General features: G+C 53.2%; 1 protein-coding gene across 1 annotated transcript in view; it reads right to left on the bottom strand.

Annotated features, from left to right (window-relative positions):
* Window positions 1-22,593, bottom strand: part of LOC140429576 (kelch domain-containing protein 3) — a 304,290-nt gene that overhangs the window by 31,890 nt on the left and 249,807 nt on the right. The window lies entirely within an intron of this gene.

Genomic DNA, 22,593 nt, shown 5'->3' with positions numbered 1-22,593 from the left:
CAGGCAACCCTGATCCCGAGGAGAACACCCCGAATCCACTGGTATGTCAGCAAGTCGTCCCCTCTACATCATCCGGCCCTGGCAGCCACCCCCCAGCAAATTCTACAATTGTGAACATTTTTTCAAACTTTGCTTACCTTCTCTCTCCCCCTCAGCAGCCATGGCACCCAGTCCCTGCTTATAAATACCCTTGGTAAATCGGGCTCGTGTGACTTGGGGCGGCATGAGCACTGCCGCCTCACAGTGCCAGGGACCCGGGTTCGATTCCAACCTCGGATGACTGTCTGTGTGGAGTTTGCACTTTCTCCCCATGTCTGCGTGGATTTCCTCCGGGTGCTCTGGTTTCTTCCCACATTCCAAAGATGTGCAGGTTAGGTGGATTGGTCCTGCTAAATTGTCCCTTAAGTGTCTAAACGTTGGGTGGGGGTACAGGGCTAGAGCTGGGATTGTGCCTTCCGAAGGGTCGGCGCACACTCGATGGGATGAATGGCTCCTTCTGCACTGTAGGGATTCTATGACTTTGCCTGAGAGAGATGGAGCATCGTGGAGGCACGGAGCATACTAGGTTCAACCTGCTAAATACATTTAAATGCATGTAAATGCCGCTTCTGCATGCCCCCGCCAACATGGGACGCAAACCTTGTTTTCACCACCAGGAAGGGACCTCCATTTTTGCCTGACACCCAATTCTCTACCCGATCGCGATTTGCCTTTCTGGTGTTACGAGGCGGAGAATCCAGCCCCTTAACTATGGAGCCTACATGTTCCTTAACCTAGTGTCTTGAACTGCATGAATAAGACAGGATTCCAATGTTAAGCTCATCGGCAACCAGCAACACCAGCTTTACCAAGTTAATGCAGCTGTTATGTTAATTTTATTTAATCCACTATCTCCCAATACCAGCTCCGCAAAGGCAAGCTTCAGCATGCTCCTGCGCAGTCACAGCTTTGTGGTAACCTATCAGGCCTAGTTTTGAGCCAGATTAAAATTGGATATCCTAAATTAAAGGATTGGACACTTTTAGTCAGCTCCAGTAAATGGCCTGCTGGGAATTTGGACTTGGTCAAGTTCGAATATACAAACTCAGACAGGCTGCCTAGGCATGCCTGGGACCTGCCCTGACATTCATCCATCAAGAGATCATCGCACCTTATTGATTTGTGCCAGTCTATTGTCCGCAGCCGAGATTGAGCCAGACTCCCGGCCGCCCAGAGTTCCTGCCATTACCTTATTTGGTAAGGGGGTATGTGCAGACTACACTACCGGAGATGGACACCTGGAGCGGGCCCAGGTGTTCTGTCAACAGGTCATTAACTGGACCATTGGGTGCTGAGACCCCCTCCCGAGGCCTCATTGGTAAGAGGCCAGAGGAAGTGGCAAAAGAGCGCGAAGGAAAATGGGATAAAGACACCCGGGACACATTGGCAGCGAAGACTCGACGTGGGAGGTGACCTCGGCCATCCAAAGAACTGACCAAGACTGAAGAAGCTGCCAGCGAGACCCACCTTCGTGAAGACAGACCGGAGGGACTCAGGAATCAGACCCACCCTTCAATCAAGCCATCTTTGTGGCAGTGTAACCCAATCTTGGGTGTTTCTAGTATACATATGGGGCTAATTTACAGGTTAAATTGTTTGTTTAGTAAAGATTGTTGAACTCATTTGTGTTTGTTCTTTGTTCTCGTTATTAAAAGACACTTGGGTAAACCTTTTTGAGTAAGTAAACTGGTCAAAAATATCTGAGTAAGGCAGATACAACAGCTTCCTCTCGAGCCATTACTCGTGACAGCTGAAGATATTTTGGGTCATCATCTGGACACAGGTGTGATAAAGTGCTGGTATCCACTCAAGTAATTACTGAGATTGCTATGTTGCAACCCCACCTGGTCTGGAGCCATTCTGCAAAATGGCTTTCTTTAAATTTCTGGGTCACATGCTGTATTCTGCATAATTTCACTCAGCAAAGAAATATTATTATGGAGGCCCCAAGGGGTAAGAACCCCAGGTACAACAAGAGGACCACAAGGAGGAACTGAACAGCAAAACCTGATACTAATTACCATTCTGCACGCTTTACTGCAGACCTTTCTGAACTTACAAATGTAGTCACTGAATTAACAGTCCTCTCTACCTTCTCCATCCCCTCCACAAATATACCTTTGTGTAAAATGCCTTAAATCTACTGGACAACGCCCAAATATCACATTCCTCTTTTTTGTAAGGGCCACGAAGAATCCAGCACGAGTTTAAGGATACAAAGTAATAACATTTATTTACAATAACATATATATAACAGCAGCAGCAGCAACTTCCCTTGCTGCACACTCCTTCCTGCTGGTTCCTAAACTGGCCAGCTGTATTTATACTTGGAGTTTACGAATGGTTTCTCCGCCACCCCTCATTGGGGAAGCTCATACTCCCACAGGATTGTGGGATTGTCATTAGTCCCCAGCCAATGGTAAGCAGGCAGGTTATAACACTCTTGAACGCAGCAAATTATTTTCTCACAGTTAAAACTACAAAGCAATTGCTATGTTACTTCAATACTGAATATCAAATTTATCATTGCAAGTGACAATTTATGTATTATTCACTTTTGTTCATTTCTTTCCTTTTTTTTGTAAAACATTTTATTAAGGCATTTGTGATTTTATAACAGTAACAGTAAACCATATAAAACAACTATAAACATAGTGCAATGATCCTCTACCTCCCTCACAGGTCCCACCTTCCTTGAACAGTAATCTAGACTAAACCACCCCCCCACCCCCTCCGCCCCCTGCTGACAGTTAATTTTCTCTAAAGAAGTCGACAAACGGCTGCCACCTCTGGACGAACCCTAGCATTGATCCTCTTAGGCGAACTTGATTTTCTCAAGACTGAGAAAGCCAGCCATGTTATTGACCCAGGTCTCTAATTTTGGGGGCTTCGACTTGGCCTTTGCCTCCCTGGTAGCCCGGAGACGGATACTGTTCGCATGGAGGGACTCCCTCCATGCGAACAGTATCCGTCTCCGGGCTACCAGGGAGGCAAAGGCCAAGACGTCAGCCTCTCTCGCACCCTGGACTCCCGGGTCCTCCAACACTCCGAAAATCGCCACCTCTGGACTCGGTGCCACCCTTGTTTTTGCCACTGTGGACATGACATCTGCAAACCCCTGCCAGAATCCTCCAAGCTTCTAACATGCCCAAAACATGTGGACATGGTTTGCTGGTCCTCCCGCACACCTTGCACACCTGTCTTCTATCCCAAAAACGTGCTAATCCGGGCCACTGGACATGTGTGCCCGGTGAACAACCTTAAATTGTATCAGGCTGAGCCTGCCGCATGATGTGGGCGTGTTGACCCTGCTTAACGCATCCGCCCAGAGACTTGCCTCTATCCCTCCCCCTAACTCATCCTCCCATTTGTGCTTTAGCTCCTCTGTCTGCATTTCCTCTGACTCCATGAGTTCTTTATAGATATCTGAGACCTTCCCCTCTCCCACCCATACTCTAAACATTATCCTATCTTGTATCCCCCATTGCGGTAGGAGCGGGAAGATTGGAAGATGCCTTCACAAGAAGTCCCGGATCTGCAGATATCTAAACCCATCCCCTCCCGTCAACTCAAACTTCTCCTCTAACTCCCTCAAACTGGGGAAGGGCCCATCTATAAACAAATCTCCCATCCTCCCGATCCCTGCTCTCTGCCATCCCCGAAAACCTCCATCCAGTCTCCCTGGGGCAAACCGATGATTGCTACTGATTGGAGCCCAAACCGACGCTGCCTCCGCTCTCACATGTTTCCTCCACTGCCCCCAGACACTCAGGGCCGCCACTACCACTGGGCTTGTGGGGTATCGGGCTGGTGAGAACGGCAGAGGTGCCGTGTTCAATGACCCTAAACCCGTGTCCTTACAAGATGCTGCCTCTACTCGCTTCCACACCGACCCTTCCCCCATTACACACTTCCTAATCATGGCTATATTTGCCGCCCAGTAATAATTGCTAAAGTTCGGCAGCACCAGCCCACCCTCCCCCTGGCCATGCTCCAACATCCCCTTCTTCACTCGCGGGGTTTTACCCGCCCAAACAAAACCGGAGATCATCTTATTTACCCGCTTGAAAAAGGCCTTTGGGATAAAGATGGGGAGCCACTGAAAAATAAACAGGAATATCGGGAGGACCGTCTGTACCCTTCCCGCATATCCCACCTTCGGAAGTCCCCTTTCATTTGTTCCACTAACCGGGTCAAGTTTAGTTTATGTAACAGCCCCCAGTCTCGTGCCACCTGGATCCCTAAATAACGGAAGCTTCCTCACACCACTCTGAAGAGCGAGATGTTTGCGATCCAAGCAAGGGGACAGGAGAGGAGACTGGGAGAGCTGCTCTCCCAGTCTCCTCTCCTGCCCCCTTGCCTGGATCGCAAACATCTCGCTTTTCCCCATGTTCAATTTGTACCCCAAAAAACAGCCAAACTCCCCTAAAGTCCTTATGATCTCTCCCATCCCCTCAAACGGGTTGGAAACATACAGGAGCAGGTCGTCGGCGTATAGCGAGACCCTGTGTTCCACCCCACCCCGGACCAGCCCCTGGAAGCTCTTAACAGCATAGTCAGTGGCTCAATGGCCAGAGCGAACAGCAACGGAGAGAGGGGGCATCCCTGCCTAGTCCCCTGGTGCAGTTAAACTAGCCCGATTTCAGCCGGTTCATTCGAACATTCGCCTCTGGTGCCTGGTACAGCAGCCTGACCCAGATAGTTCCATTCTACGCAGTCAAAGGCCTTCTCTGCGTCCATTGCGACCACTACCTCCACCTCCTTTCCTTCTGGTGGCATCATGGTTACATTCAAGAGCCTTCTAACATTGACCGTTAGCTGCCTACCCTTAACGAACCCGGTCTGGTCTTCCCCTATCACCTCCGGGACACAGTCGTCTATCCTTGAGGACAAGATTTTAATTAACAGTTTGGCATCAACATTCAACAGGGAGATCACCCTGTAAGACCCGCATAGCTCAGGGTCCTTCTCCCGCTTCAAGATCAGTGGGTTTAAGGCCTGTGGAATTGCCTCGTTAAACATCCTCACTAGCAGTGGGCCCAGCATCTCAGTGAACTTTTTATAAAATTCCACTGGGTAACCATCTGGTCCCGGGGCCAAGCCCGAATGCATGGCCTCCAGTCCATCTGCTATTTCTTCAATCCCTATCGGGGCTCCCATCCATTCTACCAACCCTTTGTCCACCTTCGGGAACTCCAGCCCTCCCAGAAATTGCCTCATTCCTTCCACTCCAGCTGGGGGTTGTGATAGCCTGCTGTAAAACTCCTTGTAGCGCACAATGACTTACGAGAGAGATGAGAAGTGATGAAGTCGATTCAGGCTTTCTAAAGCGAGACTTGTCCCCAGCAGTTCAGCAACAGAATGAAGCGGCGGGGAGAAGCTCGGGTTCTTATACTTCGCCTTCAGGGCGGAGCCTGGAGTCAGCAGCCAACCAGGACCCGGGATCTGTCAGCCAATAGCATCACGGCTTCACAGTCCCACATGACCCCTAATACATACCACCACATTCACCCCTTGTTAAAAAGGAACCCGGCGGGGTGGTGGTTCGCATGGTGGTAGGGGTTTACAAGGCTGGCCCTGGAAGGAAAATTTCGGACATGTTACTACAGTTTTAGCCCTACACTGGGCTATGTACAAAGTTTGTGAAAACTATTTACAATGTTAGCAAGAGAAAAAAAATGTTTTGTTACAATATAACAACATTCTTGGTGTCACGCGGATGCCACGAGTCGAGCGGGCAATCTGGTCTTCCTCGTCGATCGCCTCAGCCCCGGTGGTGGTGCAGGTGCTTGTTCAGGCGTTGTCGTCTCCGGAAGCGTTTCGGTGTTTGTTCCTGTTTCACTCCTGGGCGGGCATGGGAGGAGGACCGATCCTCCCGGGAAGGGGGCGGTTGCGGGGTGCGCCGGTGGTAGGGAGGGGATGATCGGTGTTGGGGGGTTGTGTGTGTTGCCGGCGGGCGCCAGGTCCCGCAGGGAGACCGTGTCCTGTCGGCCGTCGGGGTACGCCACGTAGGCGTACTGCGGGTTCGCGTGGAGAAGGTGAACCCTCTCGACCAACGGGTCCGATTTGTGCACCCGCACATGTTTCCGGAGCAAGGTGGGTCCTGGGGCCGCCAGCCAGGTCGGCAGCGACGTTCCGGAGGAGGACTTCCTGGGGAAGACAAGGAGGCGCTCATGAGGCGTTTGGTTAGTGGTGGTACACAGCAGCGACCGGATGGAGTGGAGAGCATCCGGGAGTACCTCCTGGCACCGGGAAACTGGGAGATCCCTGGACCGTAGGGCCAGCAGGACGGTCTTCCAGACTGTGCCGTTCTCCCTCTCTACTTGCCCGTTCCCCCGGGGGTTGTAGCTGGTCGTCCTGCTCGAGGCTATGCCCTTGCTGAGCAGGAACTGGCGCAGCTCGTCACTCATGAAGGAGGACCCCCTGTCGCTATGGATATACGCGGGGCAACCGAACAGTGTGAATATGGTGCCAAGGGCTTTAATGACTGGCCGCTGTCATGTCGGGGCAGGGGATGGCGAAGGGGAAACGAGAGTACTCGTCCACCACGTTCAGGAAGTATGCGTTGAGGTCAGTGGAGGGGAGGGGCCCTTTGAAATCCAAACTGAGACGTTCAAAGGGGCGGGAAGCCTTGATCAGGTGCGCTCTATCCGGCCTGAAAAAGTGCGGTTTGCACTCTGCGCAGATGTGGCAGTTCCTGGTGACTGTACGGACCTCCTCCACAGAGTAGGGGAGGTTGCGGGACTTTATGAAATGGTAGAATCGAGTGACCCCCGGGTGGCAGAGGTCCTCGTGGAGGGCTTGGAGACGGTCTATTTGTGCGTTGGCACATGTGCCGCGGGATAGGGCATCGGACGGCTCGTTCAGCTTTCCGGGACGGTACAAGATCTCATAGTTGAAGGTGGAGAGCTCGATCCTCCACCTTAAGATCTTGTCATTTTAAATTTTGCCCCGCTGTGCATTATCGAACATGAAGGCTACCGACCGTTGGTCGGTGAGGAGAGTGAATCTCCTGCCGGCCAGGTAATGCCTCCAATGTCGCACAGCTTCCACTATGGCTTGGGCTTCCTTTTCCACTGAGGAGTGGCAGATTTCTGAGGCGTGGAGGGTCCGGGAGAAAAAAGCCACGGGTCTGCCCGCTTGGTTAAGGGTGGCCGCCAGAGCTACGTCGGATGCGTCGCTCTCGACCTGGAAGGGGAGGGACTCGTCGATGGCGCGCATCGTGGCCTTTGCGATATCCGCTTTGATGCGGCTGAAGGCCTGGTGAGCCTCTGTCGACAGGGGGAAGGTAGTGGTCTGTATTAGCGGGCGGGCCTTGTCTGCATACTGGGGGACCCACTGGGCGTAATATGAAAAGAAACCCAGGCAACGTTTCAGGGCTTTGGAGCAGTGGGGGAGGGGAAATTCCATAAGGGGGCGCATGCGTTCGGGGTCGGGGCCTATTACTCCATTGCGCACTACATATCCCAGGATGGCCAACCGGTTTGTGCTAAAAACGCACTTTTCCTCGTTGTATGTGAGGTTCAGGGCGTTAGCGGTCTGGAGGAATTTTTGGAGGTTGGCGTTGTGGTCCTGCTGATCGTGGCCGCAGATGGTTACGTTGTCGAGATACGGGAACGTGGCCTGCAACCCGTGCTGGTCAACCATTCGGTCCATCTCCCGTTGGAAGACCGAGACCCCGTTTGTGACACCAAATGGGACCCTTAGGAAGTGGTATAGACACCCGTCTGCCTCGAAGGCTGTGTACTTGCGGTCACCTGGGCGGATGGGGAGCTGGTGGTAGGCGGACTTGAGGTCCACGGTGGAGAAAACCTTATACTGGGCAATCCGATTTAGCATGTCGGATATGCGGGGGAGAGGGTACGCATCTAGCTGCGTGTACCTGTTGATGGTCTGGCTATAGTCTACGACCATCCTTTGCTTCTCCCCGGTCTTTACTACTACCACCTGGGCTCTCCAGGGACTATTGCTGGCCTGGATTATGCCTTACTTCAGCAACCGCTGGACTTCAGACCGAATAAATATCCGGTCCTGGGCGCTGTACCGTCTGCTCCTAGTGGCGACGGGTTTGCAATCCGGGGTGAGGTTTGCAAACAAGGACGGCGGTTCAACCTTGAGAGTTGCGAGGCCGCAGATAGTGAGTGGGGGTATTGGGCCGCCGAATTGAAATGTTAGGCTCTGCAGGTTACACTGGAAATCTAATCCCAGTAATGTGGGCGCGCAGAGTTGGGGAAGGACGTAGAGCCTGTAGTTCTTAAACTCACTCCCTTGCACCGTTAGGTTCGCGATGCAGAACCCTTTGATCTCTATGGAGTGGGATCCTGCAGCTAGGGAAATCTTTTGCGTACTTGGATGGATGGTCAGAAAACAGCGTCTTACCGTGTCTGGGTGAATAAAACTTTCAGTGCTCCCGGAGTCGATCAAGCATGATGTCTCGTGTCCGTTGATCAGCACCGTTGTTGTCGTCGTCTGGAGCGTCCGGGGCCGTGATTGATCCAGAGTCACCGAAGCCAGTCGTGGTAGTAGTGTCGCGGCGACTTCTTCGGACCCCGTGGAGCCGTCGATGCTGGGGTCCTTTGTTGTCAACCAAGATGGTGGCGTCCATGAATCGCACGCGGCCGGGGGTGGACAAAATGGCCGGGGCGGTGAATCGCACGTGGCTGGGGGGGTCACAAGATGGCGGCGCCCATCCTCCCCTTGTGGTGCCCGGGACCCAAAATGGCGGCACCCGCCGGTCGCACATGGGGCGCTGGGGGTTTGGGGAGCGTTTGGGCTATGCTGGGCTCGTTCTTCTCCGGGGATTGTGGCGACCCCCCGGGACCGGCACACAGCCGCGTAATGGCCCTTCTTGCCGCAGCTTTTCCAAATAGCTGCGCGGGCCGGGCAGCGCTGCCGGGGGTGTTTCGCTTGCCCGCAGAAATAGCAGCGGGCCCCCCCTGGATGGTCTGGCGCTTTAACCGCGCAAGCCTGCGAGGGGGGGGGGTTGTCGTGGCGGGGGTCCACGGAGCCCAAGGGGCTGCCGCGCGGTCGGGGCCGTAGGCGCGGGCGTTTTGCGAGGCCACATCTAGGGAAGCTGCAAGGGCCCGTGCCTCTGAGAGTCCTAGCGACCCTCTTTCTAAAAGTCTTTGGCGGATTTGGGGAGAGTTCATACCTGCCACAAAAGCATCGCGAATTAGCATGTCCGTGTGTTCGATCGCGTTCACCGGCGGGCAGCTGCAGCCCAGTCCCAAAATTAGCAGCGCGGCGTAGAATTCTTCTAGCGATTCTCCGGGACTTTGCCGTCTCGTTGTGAGTTGGTGGCGCGCGTAGACCTGGTTCACGGGCCGAACGTAGATGCCCTTCAGTAATGCGAGCGCCGTCGGGAAATCCTCTGCGTCTTCTATGAGAGGGTAAATTTCCGGGCTTACCCTCGAATGCAGGACCTGCATTTTCTGGTCTTCTGTGATCCGGCCGGGGGTCGTTCGGAGGTAGCCTTCAAAACATGTTTGCCAGTGTTTAAATACTGCTGCCGAGTTCGCTGCGTGGGGGCTGATCCGCAGGCATTCCGGGGCGATCCGGAGCTCCATAGTCTTTTAAGCTCGCTTAATAAATTGTAGCGCACAATGACTTACGAGAGAGACAAGAAGTGATGAAGTCGATTCAGGCTTTATTAAGCGAGACTTGTCCCCAGCAGTTCAGCAACAGAATGAAGCGGCGGGGAGAAGCTTGGGTTCTTATACTCCGCCTTCAGGGCGGAGCCAGGAGTCAGCAGCCAACCAGGACCCGGGATCTGTCAGCCAATAGCATCACGGCTTCACAGTCCCACATGACCCCTAATACATACCACCACACTCCTTAAAGACCCCGGTGACCCCTACTGTGTTCCCTCCTCTGTCCTTCACTCTCCCTAGCTGCCCAACGTTTCCTGAGTTGGTGCACCAGCACTCTACTAGCCTTCTCTCCATACTCATGTATCGCCCCCCTCGCCTTCCTCAACTGCCCCACCACCTTCCCCATAGATAACAAACCAAATTCCACCTGTAGCCTCCATCATTCCTTCAATAATCCTACCTCCGGGGCCTCCGCATACCTCCTGTCTACCTGAAGTATTTCCCCAACCAACCTATCTGTCTCTGCCCTCTCTTCCTTCTCCCTATGGGTCTGAATCAAAATCAGCTCCCCTCTGACCACTGCCTTCAGTGCGTCACAAACCGTTGCTGCTGAGACCTCTCCCGTATCGTTGATCTCCAGGTAGTTCTGGATGGATTCCCTCATCCGCTAACAGTCCAACATCCAATCTCCATTGCAGGCGCTGACCACCGTCCTTGCTCACCTGTAGGTCCACCCAGTGTGGGGCATGGTCCGACACAGCAATCGCCGAATACCCGGTGTCAACCACCCCCGCCAGTAAAACCCTGTCAAAATAAAAAAGTAGATCCGGGAGTATACTTTATGTACATGTGAGAAGAAGGAGAACTCCTTCGCTCTTGGGCGCCCAAACCTTCATGGGTCAGCCCCACCCTTCTGCTCCATGAGTTCCTTCGCCATTGCAGGCACCCTCCCTGTCCTTGAACTCGACCGGTCCAGCCTTGGGTCAATGACCGTATTGAAGTCCCCCCACCATGATCAGCTTGTGTGAATCCAGATCTGGGATCTTCCCTAACATCCATCTTACAAACTCCATATCATCCCAGTTTGGTGCGTAGATATTCACAAGCACCACCGGGAACCCTTCCAGCTTCCCGCTAACCCATGATATATCTACCACACACATCCGCAACTATTCTCCCCGCCTCATATGACACTCGCTTATTAATCAGGATCTCGACCCCTCTAGTCTTAAAATCAATCCCCGAGTCAAATAGCTGCCCGATCCATCCCTTCCTCAGTCTGGTCTGATCAATTACCCTCAGGTGTGTCTCCTGTAGCATTACCACATCCGCCTTCAATCCCCTCAAATGCGCGAACAGGCGAGCCCTCAACTGACCCATTTAGCCCTCTGATGTTCCACCTGATCAGCATGGTCGGGAGGCTTCTCACCCCCCCCCCCCCGCCGATCAACCATCCCCCTTCTTATACCAGCCTCCAGTTCGTGCCCCGTGCTTCCTCTGCCCCCCCAGGTAGCCTCTGTCCCCGACCTCCCATTTATCTCCAAGCAACAGTTCCCCCCCTCCCCCCCATTAACAGCACAATAAATGCAACCCCCTTCAACAAACAAAACATCTGCTCACCCCCCACTGTGCTTCCGTGAGCAAACCTGCCCAGCTGGCTTGGTGACTCCCCTCCCCCATGGCGCCAGACATCTTACCTCCTATTGTTCCCTCATCCCGCTCGGCCATACCTATTTGAAAGGCACATTTCCACCCAAACACATCCAAAGAAAAAACATCAAAGATTCACCCACCCTTCCCCCACCAGTATAAAGGTAACTCACAGAACTTTGCAACAGCCCAAAAAACGTTACAAACAGCATTTGTCATGCAGTGCAAGAGTAAGAAAAATTTTAGCAGAGACCCTACAGCAAAGATCAGTCACCTCAGTCTCTATCTAGACCTTTGCTTTTCACAAAGTCCATTGCTTCATCCGGGGACTCAAAATAAAATTGTCGCTCTTCATAGGTGACCCATAAACGAGCTGGATAAAGTAGACCAAACTTCACCTTCCTCTTGAAAAGGGTCGATTTCACTCGGTTGAATCCCGCTCTTCTCTTGGCCAGGTCCACACCCAGATCTTGGTAGATGCGCAGAATGTTATTCTCCCACTTACAGCTCCGTGTCTGCTTGGCCCAACGTAAAATCTGTTCCTTATCCAGGAATCTGTGCATTCGTACCACCATCGCCCTCGGTGGCTCATTCGCCCGCGGCAACCTCGCAAGCATTCTGTGCGCTCTGTCCACTTCCAGGGGTCTAGAAAACGACCCCTCGCCCATTAACTTCTCGAACATATTCGCCACATAAGCCCTTGCGTCCGTTCCCTCACATCTCTCAGGGAGGTCAACGATCCTCAAATTCTGCCGGCGGGACCTATTCTCTAGGTCCTCCACCTTGTCTTGCAGCCTTTTCTGGTGCTCTTTCGCCAGCCCCACCTGCGCCTCCAGCGCAGTTAGGTGTTCTTCATGCTCAGCCACCGTGTCTGCCATCTTCTGGACCGCCCGATCTTGGGCTTCCAGTCTCTGCTCCACCCGAGTGATCGACTCCTTGATCGGGTCCAGGCATTCCTGTTTTTGCTTGGCAAAGCCCTCCCAATAAACTCCACCAGCTGGTCCGGTGTCCACTGGGCTGCCGAGCCAGTACTCTGCAGATCCACCATGCTTTCCTTTTTAAAAAAATATATTTATTAAATTTTTTTAACACAATTTTTCTCCCTTACAAGTAAAAAAAAAGAGAAATCGCGCAAAGCAAGATATATACATGGCAAAATGATATATGTACACAGCTTTGTACACTGGCCCTCACCCGTACGTGCCAGTTTCCCCAACCCTTCATGTTATCTCTTGCTCATCCACCCTCCCAGGCAGTCCCCCCTTTCCCCCCCCCCTCCCCCCCCTCCCAGGACGTCCCCTCCACCCCCCCCCCTCCCCCCCCAAGGTTGCTGCTGCTGCTGACCGACCTTCCTCTAACGCTCCGCGAGATAGTCTAGGAACGGTTGCCACCACCTGTAGAACCCCTGCGCAGACCCTCTTAAGGCGAACTTAATCCTCTCCAACTTTATAAACCCAGCCATATCATTTATCCAGGCCTCCAGGCTGGGGGGCTTCGCCTCCTTCCACATTAGCAAGATCCCTCGCCGGGCTACTAGGGACGCAAAGGCCAGAATGCCGGCCTCTTTCACCTCCTGAACTCCCGGTTCGTCCACTACTCCAAATATTGCTAGCCCCCAGCTTGGCTTGACCCGGACTTTCACCACCTGAGATATTGCTTCCGCCACTCCTCTCCAGAACCCCTCCAGTGCCGGGCATGACCAAAACATATGGACATGGTTCGCCGGGCTCCCTGAGCACCTTCCACATCTGTCCTCTACCCCAAAGAACCTACTCAACCTCGCCCCCGTCAAGTGCGCTCTGTGGACCACCTTAAATTGTATCAGGCTGAGCCTGGCACATGAGGAGGAGGAATTAACCCGACCTAGGGCATCAGCCCACAGACCTTCCTCGATCTCCTCCCCCAGCTCCTCCTCCCATTTACCCTTCAACTCTTCTACCAGCGCTTCCCCCTCTTCTTTCAACTCCTGGTGTATTTCCGACACCTTGCCCTCCCCGACCCATACACCCGAGATCACCCTATCTTGAACTTCTTGTGACGGGAGCAACGGGAATTCCCTCACCTGTCGCCTCACAAAAGCCCTCACCTGCATATATCTAAAGGCATTTCCCCGGGGGTTACTCGAACTTCTCCTCCAGTGCCCCTAGGCTTGCAAACGTCCCGTCGATGAACAGGTCCCCCATTCTTCCAATCCCCGCCCGATGCCAGCTCTGGAACCCCCCGTCCATTTTCCGCGGGACAAACAGGTGGTTACCCCTGATCGGGGACCACACCGATGCTCCCATTGCACCCCGGTGCCGTCTCCACTGGCCCCAGATCCTTAGCGTTGCCGCCACCACTGGGCTCGTGGTATACTTTGTCGGCGAGAGTGGCAGCGGTGCCGTCACCAACGCCCCCAGGCTCGTTCCTTTACAGGACGCCATCTCCATCCTCTTCCATGCTGCCTCCTCTCCCTCCATAACCCACTTGCGGATCATCGCCACATTTGCTGCCCAGTAGTAGCTCCCCAGGTTTGGCAGCGCCAACCCTCCTCGGTCCCTACTGCGTTCCAGGAACCCTCTCCTTACTCCCGGGGTCTTATTCGCCCACACAAACCCCATAATACTCCTGCCTACTCTCTTAAAAAAGGCCTTAGTGATCACGATGGGAAGGCACTGAAACACAAACAGAAACCTCGGAAGGACCACCATTTTGACCGACTGCACTCTACCCGCCAGCGAGAGCGGTAACATGTCCCATCTTTTGAAATCCTCCTCCATTTGCTCCACCAACCTCGTCAGATTCAGTTTATGTAGGGTCCCCCAACTCCTGGCTATCTGGATCCCCAGATACCGAAAGCTCCCCTCCGCCCTCCTCAGCGGTAGGTCCCCTATCCCTCTTTCTTGGTCCCCCGCCTGTAAGACAAAGAGCTCACTCTTCCCTACATTGAGCTTATAGCCCGAAAACTCCCCAAACTCCCTTAGAGTCTGCATGACCTCCACCATCCCCTCCATTGGATCCGCCACGTACAGCAACAGGTCATCCGCATATAGCGACACCCGATGCTCTTCTCCCCCTCGGAACACCCCCCTCCATTTATTAGACTCCCTCAATGACATGGCCAATGGTTCGATCGCCAATGCGAACAACAGGGGGGAACGGGGCACGCCTGCCTTGTCCCTCGGTACAGTCGAAAGTACACCGACCTCCGCCGGTTCGTCACTACACTCGCCATCGGGGCTCTGTAAAGGAGCTTAACCCAATTGATAAACCCTACCCCGAACCCAAACCTACGCAGCACCTCCCAGAGGTACTTCCACTCTACTCGGTCAAAGGCCTTCTCCGCGTCCACAGCTGCCACTATCTCCGCCTCTCCCTCCTCCGATGGCATCATTATCACGTTTAAGAGCCGCCGCACATTGGTGTTTAGTTGCCTGCCCTTTACAAATCCCGTTTGGTCCTCGTGGATTACCCCCGGGACACAGTCCTCGATCCTCGTGGCCAGCACTTTTGCCAGCAACTTTGCATCCACATTGAGGAGCGAGATCGGCCTGTACGATCCACATTGCAGTGGGTCCTTGTCCCGCTTTAGGATCAAAGAAATTGCTTCCGACATTGTTGGGGCAGGGTCCCCTCCTCTCTTGCCTCATTAAAGGTCCTCACCAGTAGCGGGGCCAACAGGTCTGCGTACTTCCTGTAGAACTCCACCGGGAATCCGTCCGGTCCCGGGGCCTTCCCCGCCTGCATGCTCCCCAAACCCTTGCTCAGCTCCTCCAACCCAATTGGTGCCCCCAAACCAGCCACCTCTTTCACCTCCACCCTCGGGAATCTCAGCTGATCTAGGAATCGTCTCATCCCCTCTTCCCCCGCTGGGGGCTGGGATCTGTACAGCTCTTCATAAAAGGCCTTGAATACCTCGTTTATTTTTGTCGCACTCCGAACCGTGGCTCCCCTTCCATCTTTGACTCCCCCTATTTCCCTCACTGCCATCCTCTTACGGAGCTGGTGTGCCAGCATCTGACTAGCCTTTTCCCCATACTCGTAGGTCGCCCCTGCGCTTTCCTCCACTGTGCCTCCGCCTTCCCTGTGGTCAACAGGTCAAACTCCGTCTGGAGCCGTTGTCTTTCCCCAAGTAATCTTTCCTCCGGGGCCTCTGCGTATCTCCTGTCCACTCTCAAAATCTCCCCCACTAACCTCTCCCTTTCCATACCCTCTGTCTTCTCCCTATGAGCCCTAATGGAAATTAGCGCTCCCCTGATCACCGCCTTCAACGCCTCCCATACCACCCGCACCTCCCCGTTGTCGTTGGCCTCCAAGTACCTTTCGATACACCCCCTCACCTTCCCACACACCACCTCGTCCGCCACAGTCCCACATCCAGCCGCCACAATGGGCGTTGGTCCCTCTCCTCTCCCAGCTCCAGTTCCACCCAGTGCGGGGCATGGTCCGAAACGGCTATAGCCGAATACTCCGTCCCCTCCACCCTCGGGATGAGCACCCTACCCAGAACAAAGAAATCTATCCGGGAGTAGGCTTTGTGTACATGGGAGAAGAAAGAAAATTCCCTGGCCTGCGGCCTTGCAAACCGCCATGGGTCCACTCCCCCCATCTGATCCATAAACCCCCTAAGTACCTTGGCCGCCGCTGGCCTCTTTCCAGTCACTGATTTGGAGCGGTCCATTGCTGGATCCAACACTGTATTGAAGTCCCCTCCGATTATCAGGCCTCCTATCTCCAGGTCCGGAATGCGCCCCAACATGCGCTTCATGAATCCTGCATCATTCCAGTTCGGGGCGTATACGTTTACCAACACCACCCACATCCCTTGCAGCCTACCGCTCACCATTACATATCGCCCTCCATTGTCCGCTACAATAGTCTTGGCCTCAAATGACACCCGCTTTCCCACCAATATTGCCACCCCTCTATTCTTCGCGTCCAGTCCCGAGTGGAATACCTGTCCTACCCATCCCTTTCTTAACCTGACCTGGTCCGCCACCTTCAGATGTGTCTCTTGGAGCATGGCCACGTCCGCCTTCAGTCCCTTAAAGTGCGCGAACACTCGAGCCCTCTTCACCGGCCCATTCAGGCCCCTCACATTCCACGTTATCAGCCGGATTGGAGGGGCTTTCACCCCCCCCACGTCCCGCCGACTAGCCACCTCCTTTTCTGGGCCAGTCCCGTGTCCAAAGAACAAACAAAGAAATGTACAGCACAGGAACAGGCCCTTCGGCCCTCCAAGCCCGTGCCGACCATGCTGCCCGACTAAACTACAATCTTCTACACTTCCTGGGTCCGTATCCCTCTATTCCCATTCTATTCATGTATTTGTCAAGATGCCCCTTAAATGTCACTATCGTCCCTGCTTCCACCACCTCCTCCAGTAGCGAGTTCCAGGCACCCACTACCCTCTGCGTAAAAAACTTGCCTCGTACATCTACTCTAAACCTTGCCCCTCTCACCTTAAACCTAAGCCCCCTAGTAATTGACCCCTCTACCCTGGGGAAAAGCGTCTGACTATCCACTCTGTCTATGCCCCTCATAATTTTGTATACCTCTATCAGGTCTCCCCTCAACCTCCTTCGTTCCAGTGAGAACAAACCGAGTTTATTCAACCGCTCCTCATAGCTAATGCCCTCCATACCAGGCAACATTCTGGTAAATCTCTTCTGCACCCTCTCTAAAGCCTCCACATCCTTCTGGTAGTGTGGCGACCAGAATTGAACACTATACTCCAAGTGTGGCCTAACTAAGGTTCTATACAGCTGCAACATGACTTGCCAATTCTTATACTCAATGCCCCGGCCAATGAAGGCAAGCATGCCGTATGCCTTCTTGACTACCTTCTCCACCTGTGTTGCCCCTTTCAATGACCTGTGGACCTGTACTCCTGGATCTCTTTGACTTTCAATACTCTTGAGGGTTCTACCATTCACTGTATATTCCCTACCTGCATTAGACCTTCCAAAATGCATTACCTCACATTTGTCCGGATTAAACTCCATCTGCCATCTCTCCGCCCAAGTCTCCAAACAATCTAAATCCTGCTGTATCCTCCGACAGTCCTCATCGCTATCCGCAATTCCACCAACCTTTGTGTCGTCTGCAAACTTACTAATCAGACCAGTTACATTTTCCTCCAAATCATTTATATATCCTACAAAGAGCAAAGGTCCCACCACTGATCCCTGTGGAACACCACTGGTCACAGCCCTCCAATGAGAAAAGTATCCTTCCATTGCTACTCTCTGCCTTCTATGGCCTAGCCAGTTCTGTATCCACCTTGCCAGCTCACCCCTGATCCCGTGTGACTTCACCTTTTGTACTAGTCTACCATGAGGGACCTTGTCAAAGGCCTTACTGAAGTCCATATAGACAACATCCACTGCCCTACCTGCATCAATCATCTTAGTGACCTCCTCGAAAAACTCTATCAAGTTAGTGAGACACGACCTCCCCTTCACAAAACCGTGCTGCCTCTCACTAATACGTCCATTTGCTTCCAAATGGGAGTAGATCTTGTCTCGAAGAATTCTCTCCAGTAATTTCCCTACCACTGAAGTAAGGCTCACCGGCCTGTAGTTCCCGGGATTATCCTTGCTACCCTTCTTTAACAGAGGAACAACATTGGCTATTCTCCAGTCCTCCGGGACATCCCCTGAAGACAGCGAGGATCCAAAGATTTCTGTCAAGGCCTCAGCAATTTCCTCTCCAGCCTCCTTCAGTATTCTGGGGTAGATCCCATCAGGCCCTGGGGACTTACCTACCTTAATATTTTTTAAGACACCCAACACCTCGTCTTTTTGGATCTCAATGTGACCCAGGCTATCTACACACCCTTCTCCAGACTCAACATCCACGCCTCCCTCACCCTCCAGTCCCCCAAAGGGGGGACCCCCGTCCCGACCACCTCTTCTGTGTCCCATTCCCTTTCGGTCAGTGCAGCAGCAACCCTCACCCCCCCCCCTCCCCTCCCCCCCGCTAGACCCCTGTCTAGCTTTTTTGCTCCCCCCATGTCACTCCCGTAAGTCAGCAGACGCCTGCTGACCCCGGCTTCCCCCGCCGTCCCATTGACCTCCCCGCGTGGGAGTCTCCCAATCCATATGCATTCCTTCGTTCCCCTTCCCGCCTTTCTTCCCGCGCGCAGGAAAACCCCCCGCGCTTTCCAAAGCCCGCTCCGCCCCCTCTGACGCAGCTCCTGTCGCGGCCTTGTCTCTCTCCCCCAGCCCATGTAACATTTCCTGTGCGTGATTGACCCCCTCACACATCAAACCCCAAAACATCCCCCCCACCCTCACAAACCCTCAGTTCGCGTCCAACTTTTCGGCTTGTACAAATGTCCACGCCTCTTCAGGCATTTCAAAGTAGTAGTGTTGGCCCTTGTATGTGACCCACAGTCGCGCTGGCTGCAGCATTCCGAATTTCACTTCTTTCCGGTACAACGCCGCTTTGGCCCGGTTGAAACCCGCTCTCCGCTTTGCAACCTCCGTGCTCCAGTCCGGGTATATTCGGATCTCTGCATTGTCCCACTTACTGCTCCGCTCCTTCTTGGCCCATCTCAAGACCCACTCTCTGTCCGTGAACCGGTGGAACCTCACCACCATCGCCCTTGGCGGCTCATTTGCCTGGGGCTTCTTCGCCAGCACCCGATGTGCCCCGTCCAACTCCAGCGGCCTCGAAGGGGCCTTCGTGCCCATCATCGTCTCGAGCATCGTGCTCGCGTATGCCCCGGCATCAGCCCCCTCCACTCCCTCAGGGAGACCCAGGATTCACAGATTCTTTCTCCTTGACCTGTTCTCCAGGTCTTCGAGTCTTCCCGCCCACCTCTTGTGTAGCGCCTCGTTCTGCTCCACTCTCACCGCCAGGCCCAAGAGCTCGTCCTCGTTCTGACTGAATCTTTTCTGTACCTCCTGGATCTTAGCTTCGTGGGCCTTCTGCGTGATCCCAAGTCCTTCAATTGCCGAAAGCATAGGCGCCAACATCTCTTTGCGCATCTCATCGCGCTGCTCCTCGAAGCAGCGCTTGATGAACTCCTGCAGCTCCCCTTTGTCCCTGGTCGCCGCCATTTTGTTTTCTTTCCCACGCTTCTCCCGTTGCTCCAGTGCCGCTCCTTTGGCCGTTACACTTCTGGTCCGTTTCATAGAAGTTGGCAGTGTTTGCTTCACCAGTCTGCCCCCAAATGTCTATGGAAACTCCTGAAAAAGGTCTGAGAGTCGGTTCCAGACGGGAGCTGCCGAATGCGCGACCTACTCCTCCATGGCCGCGAACAGAAGCCTCGTCCCCGCCTCTTCAATGGCCTTGGTAGATTCTTTCACAGTTGTTTCCTCTGCTGCTAGAATTCACCTTTGATAGAGTCAAGTCAGATTGCAGCTTTAAACTTGCCCTTCCCCCGCCTGCATGCTGGAAGGGGCCTCTGTCTATTGCTGCAGCTCAAGCCAAATCCTTCACTGTTTCTGCCGGGTCTGGCAGCCAAAAGACACAACATTCCTGGGGGACACCGTCAGGGGAATGCTGCAGTCTTCTTCCCACACCGGGAAATGTCAAACAAATGCCGTGGGGGCCCTGTAAAAGAGCCCAAAAGTCCGTTCCAAGCGGGAGCTGCCGAATATGCGACCTAGCTCTGCATAGCCGCACCCGGAAGTCCACCATGCTTTCCTTTGCTGCAGAATCTACACATGCCTGCTCAATTCGGTTCTTCCTTCCTTTATGTCCACTTCTGTACCGTGTCTCCATATACTGGGTGGGATTCTTCTTCACAGTCTCATCCACCACTGACCCCTCAAACAAATTCCGAACAAAATCGGGGGAAAAGGTCCAAAAAGTCCGTCACCAACGGGAGCCACCAAATGTGCGACCTATTCCCTCATGGCCACCACCGGAAGTTCCTTGTTCAGATTTTTCATGTTATCCTAGTAGCTTATTAAACATATAAACTTATGGTCTGAAAGGTTCGTTGAAAGATGCTTTGTGTATTCACAGAAAAATGTGTACATAAGTTCTTCATAAAAATGACCACAAGTCCATTCTCCTGCAAGATCCTCACCTGACGGTGCTGTCCCACCTGGGGTGACTCCCCCCCGCACCCTCGCCTCCCATGAGAACACTTTAGAGGAGAGCATAAAGGAGACAAGTGTATTCGTAGCACATCTGTCATCCCCACCAGCACCAGTGCAGAGATACACACCTTGGTGGGGACAGTAGTGGACAGGCTTCTGGGGCACATTCTGGTGAGCACCACACAGCTGCCGTTGCACATCAGGTGGAGGAAGGAACACCCAGGCGAGACAGCAGTCGGAGGTCTGCTGGATCGCAGGTCCCAGCTGGGTGCAGTCAGATACTGAGCCTCTGAACCAGGTTTACTCGGAGCTGATGCAGACGCTAGGGTCTATTCAGAGGGAGATGTCAGTGACACTCCAGCAGATCCATAGCCGATTGGCGGAGTCCCAGAGACAATGGGCACAGGAGATGGGGTCGGCAATTAATGGCACCGAGGCCAACACTGCTAGGCTGGTGACCGCAGTGGAGAGTCTGGTGCACGATGTTGGTAGCATGATGTCCAAATGCATAGCTCAGTCAGCGACAGCCATGGCTAACACCTCAATAGCATGTCCCAGTTGCAGGTAGACCTTGATATGGTGCTGCGGAGGATGTCCCAGTCTCAGGTGGGCATTGCCGAGGCACTGAGGAACATGTCCCAGTCTCAGGTGAGCACAGCCGAGGTACTGCCGAGCATGTCCCAGTTGCAGGTGGGAATTGCTGGGGTGCTCCAGAGCATGTCCCAATCACTGAGCAACATTGCCGGGGGCATCAAAACCGTGCTGCAGACACTGGGGAACCACCAGGGCTGACAGAGCCAGATGACGCAGGGGCATTTGGAGCTAAGGGGGTGGCATGGCAGACCACGGGGGCTGGGACACCCTCCCCCCAACCAATAACAGTCCACCACCTTTGACCGATGCAACCCCAGTGTCCCCAGTCTCAATGCGTGGGTTTGAAGATGGCTAGTCACCTCCTCAGATCTCCACAGCAGCTACTCTACCTGCTTCAAGTTTTTAAAAAGGTGTATTAATCGGCACCCGCATTTCCACTTGCTGGGGAGGCTGTCAGATAGGGAGTTGTTCCCGCCAATGGTGTGGAGATTGGCTTTAATTGGTGATTATTGGTTTCTCGCCACGCTGCAGAGGGATTCTCGTCTTGCCAACAGAAGCGGCCCGGTTAGCTTGCAATCTGATAGGCACCCGGTGTGTTCATAATTGTGGCCTCTCCCGCAATCTAACGGCGACTTCACGCTCAAATGAGAGCATGTCGCGGCTGGTAAATCACGCGCAATATATGTTTCAGTGATACTCAAGTTCTTTCTACTAAATTACTATTTATCGTTGTGTAGGTGTGTTCGCATTAAGTAAATATATGTGTACATTGAGTAGATGACAATGCTCCTGTGCACATTTGTCTGTTTTCTTGTGTTTTCTTCGCATTAATGTAACATAAAAATTCAACAGTCAATATTACACCAAAAACATTGCAGGCAGACTGCAAAATGAATTGGTTGCCAGGCTGCATAATCCTATGACACTGACCCTCATAAATCTGTAAATATGGGGCAGCACAGTGGCGCAGTGGTTAGCATTGCTGCCTCACGGCGATGAGGTCCCAGTTTCGATCCCGGCTCTGGGTCACTGTCCGTGTGGAGTTTGCACATTCTCCACGTGTTTGCGTGGGTTTCACCCCCACAGCCCAAAAATGTGCAAGGTAGGTGGATTTGCCATGCTAAATTGCCCTTAATTGGAAAAAATGAATTGGGTATTCTAAATTTATATATTTTTAAAATAAATAAATCTGTAAAGATATGCTGCCACCTTCATAGTACAGAGCTCATATTCACATTTTTTTACATCACTATGCAATATTCACCAAGAACAAATAATAAACCTCCCTGTTTCTCTACCTTTCCTTTCTCTTTTAAGACTCAGTAAAACCCATTTTTTTAACCAAGCTTTTAATCACTCATCCTACTATTTGCTTCTTTGGCTTGGTGTTCATTTTCTCCTTGCACATGTAGAGTGAATATTTAAATTATAGGAAAGAAGATGAGAAACTATTATTTAGCGACTTCGTTGTGCCCGACTTGCTGTCGGGACGAGGGCGTTGACCTAACGGCTGGCCCTCGGAGACCTTGCCTGGGCACCGTTCAGTACTGTTTTTCACAAACATGAACCAGTTGTGGGGGGGCTCCCAGACCATTAGAGACGCCCATGCGGTCGGGGACAGGGCAGGGTGGCACCTGGCACTCCCTCTGGCACCTGGGCGTTTTGGCACTGTCACCCTGGCACAA

This window comes from Scyliorhinus torazame, chromosome 9 (assembly GCF_047496885.1).
Source record: "Scyliorhinus torazame isolate Kashiwa2021f chromosome 9, sScyTor2.1, whole genome shotgun sequence".
NCBI classification, from domain to species: domain Eukaryota; kingdom Metazoa; phylum Chordata; class Chondrichthyes; order Carcharhiniformes; family Scyliorhinidae; genus Scyliorhinus; species Scyliorhinus torazame.
The sequence above is the reverse complement of the archived record's forward strand: the minus strand, read 5'-3'. Positions and strand labels throughout refer to the sequence as shown.